This window comes from Musa acuminata, chromosome BXJ2-11 (assembly GCF_036884655.1).
Source record: "Musa acuminata AAA Group cultivar baxijiao chromosome BXJ2-11, Cavendish_Baxijiao_AAA, whole genome shotgun sequence".
In the NCBI taxonomy this organism is placed as follows: Eukaryota; Viridiplantae; Streptophyta; class Magnoliopsida; order Zingiberales; family Musaceae; genus Musa; species Musa acuminata.
This window is the reverse complement of record NC_088348.1, coordinates 9,294,853-9,307,442: the sequence shown is the minus strand read 5'-3', so window position 1 is coordinate 9,307,442 and position 12,590 is coordinate 9,294,853. Positions and strand designations below refer to the sequence as shown.

At 32.3% G+C, this 12,590-nt stretch overlaps 5 non-coding genes across 5 annotated transcripts; all 5 read left to right on the top strand.

The window, feature by feature from the left end:
* Positions 1 to 456: 456 nt before the first annotated feature.
* On the top strand, positions 457 to 530 carry TRNAI-AAU (transfer RNA isoleucine (anticodon AAU)). The gene has a single exon. It is a non-coding gene; the product is annotated as a tRNA-Ile (tRNA).
* A 1,009-nt stretch (positions 531 to 1,539) lies between these two features.
* On the top strand, positions 1,540 to 1,613 carry TRNAI-AAU (transfer RNA isoleucine (anticodon AAU)). The gene has a single exon. It is a non-coding gene; the product is annotated as a tRNA-Ile (tRNA).
* A 355-nt stretch (positions 1,614 to 1,968) lies between these two features.
* Positions 1,969 to 2,042, top strand: TRNAI-AAU (transfer RNA isoleucine (anticodon AAU)). The gene has a single exon. It is a non-coding gene; the product is annotated as a tRNA-Ile (tRNA).
* A 310-nt stretch (positions 2,043 to 2,352) lies between these two features.
* TRNAI-AAU (transfer RNA isoleucine (anticodon AAU)) lies at positions 2,353 to 2,426 on the top strand. The gene has a single exon. It is a non-coding gene; the product is annotated as a tRNA-Ile (tRNA).
* Positions 2,427 to 2,752: 326 nt separating this feature from the next.
* Positions 2,753 to 2,826, top strand: TRNAI-AAU (transfer RNA isoleucine (anticodon AAU)). Its single transcript has one exon. It is a non-coding gene; the product is annotated as a tRNA-Ile (tRNA).
* The last annotated feature ends 9,764 nt before the right edge of the window (positions 2,827 to 12,590 follow it).

Sequence of the window (12,590 nt, the reverse complement as noted above, 5' to 3'; positions counted from 1 at the left end):
TTATAAGTTCAGTTAGTTAGAGCGTCGAGCAAATAATGCGAAAGTTATAAGATCGTGACCTGCATTCACGCAGTTGGTTAGAGTAGTACCTATAAGTTCAATTAGTTAGAGCATCGTACAAATAATGCGAAAGTTATAGGTTTGAGACCTGCATGGGTCAAATCCCACGAATTATTTTTTCTTATAAGACCAAATGGAAATAGTAAGACTCACCATCATTAATACAATTTGTTAGTTCTTAAATCATAATAATATGACCGACCTACAGGCTCAACAGGAAAGTTATTGCCTATAAGCTCAGTTAGTTAAAACGTCATGCTAATAACACAAAAGTTATTGGTTCGAGACCTGCATTAGTCTAATCCCATGAATTATTTATTTTTTATAAGACCAAATGGAAAACCTACAAGTTCAATAGGTTAGAGCACCATTGTCACAAATTTAAGAGTTGTAGTTGGCCTATTAGCTCAGTTGATTAGAGCGTCATGCTAATAACACGAAGGTCGCAGGTTCGAGACCTGCATGGGCCAAATCTTATAATGTTTTGAGGATTAAATGGATATCCTGCTTTGGTCAAATCTCGTGAAATTATTTTTTATAAGACCAAATGGAAATTGTGATCCTCACCCATCTTTAATACAATTTGTTAATTCTTAAATCACAATAATTTGATGGACCTACAAGCTCAGTAGGTTAGAGCACCATTGTCACAAATTGAAGAGTTGTAGTTGGCCTTTTATCTCAGTTGGTTAGAGCGTCGAGCTAATAACGCGAAGACATTATAGTAATCTTTTGGTCATTCCATTCGGTTGGTTAGAGCAGTGCTTATAAGTTCAGTTAGTTAGAGCGTCGAGCAAATAATGCGAAAGATATAAGTTCGAGACCTGCATTCCCACAGTTGGTTAGAGTTGTGCCTATAAGTTCAATTAGTTAGAACGTCGTACTAATAATGCGAAAGTTATAGGTTTGAGACCTGCATGGGTCAAATCCCTCGAATTATTTATTTTTTATAATACCAAATGGAAATAGTGAGACTCACCCATCATTAATACAATTTGTTAGTATTTAAATCATAATAATATGACCAACCTACAATCTCAGTAGGTTAGAGCATCATTGTCACAAATTAAAGAGTTATAGTTGGCCTAGTACCTCAGTTAGTTAGAGTGTCGTCCTAGTAACACGAAGGTCTCAGGTTTGAGGCCTGCATAGGCCAAAACCTATAATGTATCCATGATTAAATGGATACCGTGGGAGTCACTCGACATCATAGTAATCTTTTTGTCGTTCGCTCTTGGTTAGAACATCATCGTCAATTGGTTAGAGCGTCTGCATTCTCTCAGTTGGTTAAAGCATTGCCTATAAGCTCAGTTAGTTAGAGCGTCTAGTTAGAGCGTCGTGCTAATAACGCGAAAGTTATTGGTTCGAGACCTGCATTGGTCCAATCCCACGAATTATTTATTTTTTATAAGACCAAATGGAAAACCTACATGTTCAGTAGGTTAGAGCACCATTGTCACAAATTTTAGAATTGTAGTTGGCCTATTAGCTCAGTTTGTTAGAGCGTCGTGCTAATAACGCGAAGGTCGTAGGTTCGAGACCTGCATGGGACAAAACTTATAATGTATCGAGGATTAAGTGGATATCGTGGGACTCACTCGACATTATAGTAATCTTTTGGTCGATCCATTTGTATGTTAGAGCGTCGTGCAAATAATGCGAAAGGTATAAGTTCGAGACCTGCATTCGCGTAGTTAGTTAGAGTAGTGCAAATAATGCGAAAGGTATAGGTTCGAGACCTGCATGAGTCAAATCCCTCGAATTATTTATTTTTTATAAGACCAAATGGAAATAGTGAGACTCACCCATCATTAATACAATTTGTTAGTTCTTAAATCATAATAATATGACCAACCTACAAGCTCAGTAGGTTAGAGCATCATTGTCACAAATTAAAGAGTTGTAGTTGGTCTATTAGCTCAGTTGGTTAGAGCGTCGTTCTAATAACGCGAAGGTCGCAGGTTTGAGGCCTGCATGGGCCAAAACCTATAATGTATCCATGATTAAATGAATACCGTGGGACTCACTCGACATCATAGTAATCTTTTTGTCGTTCGCTCTTGGTTAGAACACCATCGTCAATTGGTTAGAGCGTCTGCATTCTCTCAGTTGGTTAAAGCATTGCCTATAAGCTCAGTTAGTTAGAGCGTCGTGCTAATAACACGAAAGTTATTGGTTCGAGACCTGCATTGGTCCAATCCCACGAATTATTTATTTTTTATAAGACCAAATGGAAAACCTACATGTTCAGTAGGTTAGAGCACCATTGTCACAAATTTTAGAGTTGTAGTTGGCCTATTAGCTCAGTTGGTTAGAGCGTCGTGCTAATAACGCGAAGGTCGCAGGTTCAAGACCTGCATGGGCCAAATCTTATAATGTATCGAGGATTAAGTGGATATCGTGGGACTCACTCGACATTATAGTAATCTTTTGGTCGATCCATTCGTATGTTAGAGAGTAGTGCCTATAAGTTCAATTAGTTAGAGCGTCGTACTAATAATGCGAAAGTTATAGATTCGAGACCTATATGAGTCAAATCCCTCGAATTATTTATTTTTTATAAGACCAAATGGAAATAGTGAGACTCACCCATCATTAATACAATTTGTTAGTTCTTAAATCATAATAATATGACCAACCTACAAGCTCAGTAGGTTAGAGCATCATTGTCACAAATTAAAGAGTTATAGTTGGTCTATTAGCTCAGTTGGTTAGAGCGTCGTTCTAATAACGCGAAGGTCGCAGGTTTGAGGCCTGCATGGGCCAAAACCTATAATGTATCCATGATTAAATGAATACCGTGGGACTCACTCGACATCATAGTAATCTTTTTGTCGTTCGCTCTTGGTTAGAACACCATCGTCAATTGGTTAGAGCGTCTGCATTCTCTCAGTTGGTTAAAGCATTGCTTATAAGCTCAGTTAGTTAGAGCGTCGTGCTAATAACGCGGAAGTTATTGGTTCGAGACCTGCATTGGTCCAATCCCACGAATTATTTATTTTTTATAAGACCAAATGGAAAACCTACATGTTCAGTAGGTTAGAGCACCATTGTCACAAATTTAAGAGGTGTAGTTGGCCTATTAGCTCAGTTGGTTAGAGCGTCGTACTAATAACACGAAAGTTATTGGTTCGAGACCTGCATTAGTCCAATCCCACAAATTATTTATTTTTTATAAGACCAAATGGAAAACCTACAAGTTCAATAGGTTAGAGCACCATTGTCACAAATTTTAAAGTTGTAATTTGCCTATTAGCTCAGTTGGTTAGAGTGTTGTTCTAATAACGCGAAGGTCGGAGGTTCGAGACCTGCATGGGCCAAATCTTATAATGTATCGAGAATTACATGGATATCGTGGGTCTCACTCAACATTATAGTAGTCTTTTGGTCGATCCATTCGGTAGCATGACGTGAAAGTTATAAATTCGAGACCTGCTTTGGTCAAATCCCATGAATTATTTTTTTTTATAAGACCAAATGAAAATTGTGAGACTCACCCATCATTAATACAATTTGTTTTAATGTATCTATGTTATAATCCATGATCAAATGGATATCGTGAGACTCACTCGACATTATAGTAATCTTTTGGTTGATCCATTCGTATGGTTAGAGCAGTGCCTATAAGTTCAGTTAGTTAGAGCATCATGGTAATAATGTGAAAGTTATAGGTTCGAGACCTGCTTTGGTCAAATCCCATGAAATTTTTTTTTTATAAGACCAAATGGAATATATGAGCCTCACCCATCATTAATACAATTTGTTAGTTCTTAAATCATAATAATTTGACCGACCTACATGCTCAGTAGGTTAGAGCACCATTGTCATAAATTGAAGAGTTGTAGTTGGCCTATTAGCTCAGTTGGTTAGAGCGTCGTGCTAATTACGCAAAGACATTATAGTAATCTTTTGGTCGATCCATTCGGCTGGTTAGAGCAGTGCTTATAAGTTCAGTTAGTTAGAGCGTCGTGCAAACAATGCGAAAGGTATAAGTTCGAGGCCTACATTCGCTTACTTGGTTAGAATAGTTACTATAAGTTTAGTTAGTTAGAGCATAGTGGTAATAACGTGAAAGTTATAGGTTCGAAACCTGCATGGGTCCAATCCCACGAATTATTTATTTTTTATAAGACCAAATGAAAATTGTGAGACTCACCTATCATTAATACAATTTGTTAGTTCTTAAATCATAATAGTTTGACCGACCTACAAGCTCAGTAGGTTAGAGCACCATTGTCACAAATTGAACGGTTGTAGTTGGCCTATTAGCTCAGTTGGTTAGAGCATCGTGCTAATAACGCGAAGACATTATAGTAATCGTTTGGTCAATCCATTCGGTTAGTTACAGCAGTGCTTATAAGTTCAGTTAGTTAGAGTATCGTGCAAATAATGCGAAAGTTATAGTTTCGAGACCTACATTCGCTTAGTTGGTTAGAATAGTTACTATAAGTTTAGTTAGTTAGAGCGTCGTGCTAGTAATGCGAGCTTGTAATGCGAAAGTTATTGGTTCGAGACCTGCATTCGCTCAGTTGGTTAGAGTAGTGCTTATAAGTTCAGTTAGTTAGAGCGTCGTACTAATAACGCGAAAGTTATAGGTTCGAGACCTGCATTCGCTCAGTTGGTTAGAGCAGTGCTTATAAGTTCAGTTAGTTAGAGCGTCGTACTAATAACGTGAAAGTTATAGGTTCGAGACCTGCATTCGCTCAGTTGGTTAGAGCAGTGCTTATAAGTTCAGTTAGTTAGAGCATCGTACTAATAACGCGAAAGTTATAGGTTCGAGACCTAAATGGGTCAAATCCCACAAATTATTTATTTTTTATAAGATCAAATAAAAATTATGAGACTCACCCATCATTAAAACAATTTGTTAGAGCTAATAACAAATGGATATCGTGGGACTCACTCGATATCATAGTAATCTTTTGGTTGATCCTTTCGGTTGGTTAGAGCTAATAACGTGAAAGTTATAGTTTCCATTCGCTTAGTTGGTTAGAATAGTTACTATAAGTTCAGTTAGTTAGAGCATAATGCTAATTGACCGACCTATAAGTTCAGTTAGTTAGAGCGTCGTACTAATAACGCGAAAGTTATTGGTTCGAGACCTGCATTCGCTCAGTTGGTTAGAGCAGTACTTATAAGTTCAGTTAGTTAGAGCGTCGTACTAATAACGTGAAAGTTATAGGTTCGAGACCTGCATTCGCTCGGTTGGTTAGAGCAATGCTTATAAGTTCAGTTAGTTAGAGGTTCGAGACCTGCATTCGCTCAGTTGGTTAGAGCAATGCTTATAAGTTCAGTTAGTTAGAGTGTCGTACTAATAATGTAAAAGTTATAGGTTCGAGACCTACATGGGTCAAATCCCACAAATTATTTATTTTTTATAAGATCAAATAAAAATTATGAGACTCACCCATCATTAAAACAATTTGTTAGTTCTTAAATCATAATAATTTGACCGACCTACAAGCTCCGTTGGTTAGAGCATCATCATCACAAATTTAAGAATTGTAATTGTCCTATTCACTCAGCTGGTTAGAGCGTTGTGCTTATAACACGCAGGTCATAGGTTTGAGACTTGCATGGGCCAAATCCCAAAAAGAATTTATGTTTTAATCCATGATCAAATAGATATCGTGGGACTCACTCGATATCATAGAAATCTTTTGGTCGATCCTTTCGGTTGGTTAGAGCTAATAACGTTATATTCGCTTAGTTGGTTGAGACCTGCATGGGTCAAATACCACATCTTATTTATTTTTTATAAGACCAAATTGAAATTTTAAGACTAACCCATCATTAATATAATTTGTTAATTCTTAAATCATAATAATTTGACAGACCTACAAGCTCAGTTGAGTAAAGCGTCGTGCTAATAACGTGAAGGGTCAAATCCCACGAATTATTTATTTTTTATAAGACCAAATAAAAATTATGAGACTCACCCATCATTAAAATAATTTGTTAGTTCTTAAATCATAATAATTTGACTAACCTACAAGCTCAGTTGGTTAGAGCACCATCATATCAAATATAAGAGTTATAATTGCTTCATTCGCTCAGCTGGTTAGAGCGCCATGCTAATTACACGCAAGTCACAGGTTCAAGACCTGTATGGGTCAAATACCATATCTTATTTATTTTTTATAAGACCAAATAGAAATTTTGAGACTAACCCATCATTAATATAATTTGCTAATTTTTAAATCATAATAATTTGACCGACCTACAAGCTCAATTGGTTAGAACACCATTATCAATTGGTTAGAGCGTCGTGCTAATAACGTGAAGGTCGTAGGTTCGAGATCTACATGGGTCAAATCCCATAAAATATTTGTGTTTTAATCCATGATCAAATGGATATCGTGGGACTTACTCAACATAATAGCAATCTTTTGGTCGATTTATTCGGTTGGTTACAGCAATGCCTATAAGTTCAATTAGTTAGAGCGTCGTGCTAATAACGTGAAAGTTATAGGTTCGAGACCTGCATTCGCTCAGTTAGTTATAGCAGTGCTTATAAGTTTAGTTAGTTAGAGCATAGTGCTAATAACGCTAAAGTTATAGGTTCGAGACCTGTATGGGTCAAATCCCATGAATTATTTATTTTTTATAAGACTAAATGGAAATTGTGAGACTCACTCATCATTAATACAATTTGTCAGTTCTAAAATTATAATAATTTGACCGACCTACAAGCTTAGTTGGTCAGAGCACATTCGTCACAAATTTAAAAGTAATTATTTACTTATTAGCTCAGTTGGTTACAATGTTGTGCTAATAATGCGAAGGTCGTAGGTTCAAGACCTACATGGGCCAAATCCCATATACTATCTATGTTTTACATGATCAAATGGATATCGCATGGGTCAAATCCCACAAATTATTTATTTTCTAAATACCAAATGGATATCATGAGACTCACCCATCATTAATATAATTTATCAATTTTTAAAAAGAACCAAAATTAATGGTAACAAACCTCAAATCTAAAAACTATGATTATTATATTTTTATAATTTATTTAAGGATTTTATTTAATTTTTTTTGTATAACTATAAAATATTCGACATCATAGTAATTTTTTAACTGACCTATTAGCTTAGTTGGTTATAGGATATTGGACACAAATTTAATACTCATAGGTGGCTTATTAGCTTAGTTGTTTAAAGTGTTGAGCTAATAATACAAAGGTCGCAGGTTTGAGACCTTCATGAGCCAAATCTTATTAATTATTTCTTCTTTTACAAGACGAGGGCTCACCCATCATTAATACAATTTGTCAATTCTAAAAAAGAATCAAAATTAATGGTAACAAACCTCAAATCTAAAAACCATGATTATTATATTTTTATAATTTGAAGGGTTTTATATAATTTTTTATATAACTATAAAATATTCGAAATCATAATAAAATTTAGGCTAACCTATTAGCTCAGTTATGTTAGAGCATCGTGTTGAAACACGTTTTAATCCATGATCAAATAGATATCGTGGGACTCACTCGACATTATAGTAATCTTTTGGTCAATCCATTTGGTTAGTTAGAGCAATGCCTATAAGTTCCAATTAGTTAGAGCGTCGTTCTAATAATGTGAAAGTTATAGGTTGCTTTGATCAAATTCTATGAATTAATTTTTTTTATAAGACCAAATAGAAATTATGAGACTCACCCATCATTAATACAATTTGTTAGTTTTTAAATCATAATAATTTGTTAGTTAGTTAGAGTACCATCGTCACAAATTTAGAAGTTGTAGTTGGTATATTAGTTTAGTTGGTTAGAGACTTGCATGGGCCAAATATCATAAAGTATTTGTGTTTTAATCCATGATCAAATGAATATCGTGGGATTCACTTGACATAATAGTAATCTTGGTCGATCCATTTGGTCGCAGACTTTCATGGGTCAAATCCTATTAATTATTTTTTCTTTTACAAGACGAGGTCTCAGCCATCATTAATACAATCTTAATCATTTCTTCAAGAAGAATCAAAATTAATAATAACAAGCCTCAAATCTAAAAACCATGATTATTATATTTTTACTAATTTATTTAAGAAGTTTATATAATTTCTTTTTTAGAACTATCAAGTATTCAATATCATAATAATTTTATAACCAACCTACAAGCTCGGTTGGTTAGACCATCGTCGTCATGAATTTAAGAGTTGTAGATAGTTTATTAGCTCAGTTGGTTAGAGTGTTGTGTTAATAATGCAAAGGTTGCAAGTTCGAGACCTGCATAGGCAAATCTCATAAATTATCTATGTTTTACATGATGCTTAGTTGGTTAGAGCATTACCTATAAGTTCAGTTAGTTAGAGCATGGGCCAAATCCTTTAATTTATTTATTTTTTATAAGACCAAATATATATCATGAGACTCACCCATCATTAATACAATTTGTTAGTTCTTAAAAAGAACCAAAATTAATGGTAACAAACCTCAAATCTAAAATCCATGATTATTATATTTTTATAATTTATTTAAGGGTTTTATGTAATTTTTTTGTATAACTATAAAATATTTAATATCATAGTAATTTTTTGGCTGACCTATTAGCTTAGTTGGTTATAGGATATTGGTTACAAATTTAAGATTCGTCGGTAGCTTGTTAGCTTAGTTGTTTAAAGCGTTGAGCTAATAATACGAAGGTCGTAAGTTTGAGACCTTTTTGGGCCAAATCCTGTTAATTATTTTTTGTTTTACAAGATGAGGACTCAATCATTATTAATACAAATTTAATCATTTCTTCAAGAAGAATCAAAACTAATGATAACAAGCCTCAAATATAAAAACCATGATTATTATATTTTTACTAATTTATTTAAGAAGTTTATATAATTTCTTTTTGTAGAACTATCAAGTATTCAATATCATAAAAATTTTATGACCGACCAACAAGCACAGTTGGTTAGAGCATCGTTGTTACAAATTTAAGAGTTGTAGGTGACATATTAGCTCAGTTGGTTAGAGTGTTGTACTAATAACATGAAGGTTATAGGTTTGAGACCTGCATGGGCCAAATCCCATAAACTATTTATGTTTTACCTGATCAAATGGATATCGTGGGACTTACTCGACATCATAGTAATCTTTTGGTCGACCTATTCGCTTAATAGGTTAGAGCAGGGCCTATAAGTTTAGTTAGTTAGAGCATCGTGCTAATAACGCGAAAGTTATAAGTTCGAGACTTACATGGGCCAAATCCCATGAATTATTTATTTTTTATAAGACCAAATGGATATCGTGAGACTCACCCATCATTAATACAATTTGTCAATTTAAGAACCAAAATTAATAGTAACAAACCTCAAATCTAAAAACCATGATTATTATATTTTTAATAATTTATTTAAGAGGTTTATATAATTTTTTTTTAGAACTATAAAGAATTCAATATCATAATAATTCAATATCATAACAAGCTCAGTTGGTTTAAGACCTGCATGGGAGAAATCCCATGAATTATTTGTGTTTTACAAGATCAAATATATATCGTGGGACTCACTCGACATCATAGTAATCTTTTGGTCGACCTATTCACTCATTGGGTAGAGCAACTTCGTTATAGATTTAAGACCTCTGAGTGGCCTTTTCGTTCAGTTGGTTAGTGCATCATGTGGTTTTAGGTTCGAAACTTGCATGGGTCAAATCTCCTGAATTATTTATTTTTTACAAGACAAAATGGATATCATGGGATTCACCCATCATTAATACAATTATAGCCATTTCTTAAAAAGAATCAAAATTAATGGTAACAAACCTCTAGTCTAAAAACCATGATTATTATACTTTAATAATTTATTTATGGGTTTTATGTTTTTGTTTTAAACTATAAAAGATTCGACATAATAGTAATCTTTTGGCCGACCTATTAGCTCATTTGGTTAGAGCATCTTGGTCACAAATTTAAGACTTGTAGGTGGCATATTAGCTTAGTTGTTTAGAGTTTTGAGCTAATAACATGAAGGTCACAAGTTTAAGGTCTACATGGGCCAAATCATGTTAATTATTTTTTCTTTACAAGACCAAAATGGACATCATGGGACTCACCCATTATTAATACAATTTTAGTCATTTCTTAAAAAAGAATAAAAATTAATGATAACAAACCTCAAATCTAAAAACGATCATTATTATATTTTTAATAATTTATTTAAGAGGTTTATATAATTTTTTTTATAGAACTATAAAAGATTCAACATCATAATAATTTTTTGGTTGACCTATTAGCTCAGTTTGTTAGAGCATCTTTGTCACAGATTTAAAACTTATAGGTCGCCTATTAGCTCAGTTAATTAAAGCGTCATGCTAATGTGAAGGTCTTAGGTTTAAGATATGTATGGGCCAAATCCCATAAGTTATTTTTTTTATAAGACCAAATGGACATCATAAGACTCACCCATCATTAATACAATTTGCTATTTCTTAAAAAAAATTAAAATAATGGTAACAAACCTTAAATTTAAAAACCATGATGATTATATTTTAATAATTTATTTAAGGGTTTTATGTAATTATTTTGTAAACCTATAAAAGATTCGACATCATAGTAATCTATTGGCAGACCTAGTAGCTTAGTTGGTCATAGTATCTATCTCATAAATTTAAAACTTGTCAATATCATGTTAGCTTAGTCGTTTATAATGTTGAGCTAATAACATGAAAGTCACATGTTCGAGACTTACATGGGCTAAATTTTATTAATTATTTTTTTTTATAAGACCAAATGGACATCATGGGACTCACCCATCATTAATACAATTTTAGTCATTTCTTAAAAAAAAAATTAATGGTAACAAATCTCAAATCTAAAAATGATGATTATTATATTTTTAATAATTTATTTAAGGGGTTTATATAATTTTTTTTTGTAGAACTTTAAAAGATTCAACCTCATAATAATTTTTTGGCCAACCTATTAACTTAGTTGGTTAGAACATCTTTGTCACATATTTAAAACTTGTAGGTAGCCGATTAGCTCAGTTATTTAGAGCGTCGTTTTAATAATGCGAATGTCGTAAGTTTGAGACTGCATGGGCCAAATCCCATAAATTATTCTTTTTATAAGACCAAATGAACGTCATACGACTCACTTATCATTAATATAATTTATCATTTCTTAAAAAGAATCAAAATTAATGGTAACAAACCTCAAATCTAAAAACCATGTTTACTATATTTTAATAATTTATTTAAGGGTTTGATGTAATTTTTTTCGTAAAATTATAAAAGATTCCACTTTATAGTAATCTTTTGGCCGACCTATTAGCTAAGTTGGTTATATTATCATGGTCACAAATTTGAGACTTGTAGGTGGCCTGTTAACTTAATTGTTTAAAGTTTTGAGCTAATAACGTGAAGGTTGAAAGTTCGGAGACCTACATGGGCCAAATCTTATTAATACTTTTTTTCTTTTACAAGACCAAATGAAAATCGTAGGACACACTCATCACTAACACAATTTTAATCATTTCTTTAAAAAAAATCAAAATTAATAGTAACAAATCTCAAATCTAAATACCATGATTATTATATTTTTAATAATTTATTTAAGGGGTTTATATAATTTCTTTTGTAAAACTATAAAAGATTTAACATCATAATAAATTTTTGATTGACCTACTAGCTCAATTGGTTAGAGCATCAAGATTGCAAGTTCAAGACCTGCATGAGCCAAATCCTATAAATTATTTTTTTTTACAAGACCAAATAGATATCATGGGACTCACCCATCATTAATACAATTTTAGTTATTTCTTAAAAAAATCAAAATTAATGGTGACAAACCTCAAATCTAAAAACCATGATTAGTATATTTTTAATAATTTATTTAAAGGTTTCATATAATTTTTTTTATAAAACTATAAAAAAATTGACATTATAGTAATCTTTTGGCTGACCTATTAGCTCAATTGGTTACAAAATCTTCGTAGAAAATTTGAGATTTATTGGCTTATTATTTTAGTGGGTTAGAGCATCATACTAATAACATAAATGTTGTAAGTTCAAGAACTGTATGGGCTAAATCTCATGAATTATTTATTTTTTACAAGACCAAATAATTTATCATTTTTTAAATAAAATCAAAATTAATGATAACAAATCTCAAATCGAAAAACCATAATTATTATATTTTAATAATTTATTTATAGGTTTTATATAATTTTTTATTGTAAAACTATAAAAGATTCGACATCATAATATTTTTTTTACTAACCTATTAGCTCATTTGGTTAGAGCATCTTAGTCACAAATTTGAGAATTATAAGTTGCATATTAGCTTAATTGCTTTGAGTGTTGAGCTAATAACATGAAGGTTGCAAGTTTGAGACCTACATGAGCCAAATCTCATTAATTATTCTTTCTTTCACAAGACCAACGGGACATTGTGCAACTCACGCATCATTAATATAATTTTAATTATTTAAAAAAAAAATCAAAATTAGTGATAATAAATCTCAAATCTAAAAACCATGATTATTATATTTTTAATAATTTATTTAAAATATTTATTTTTTTTAGAACT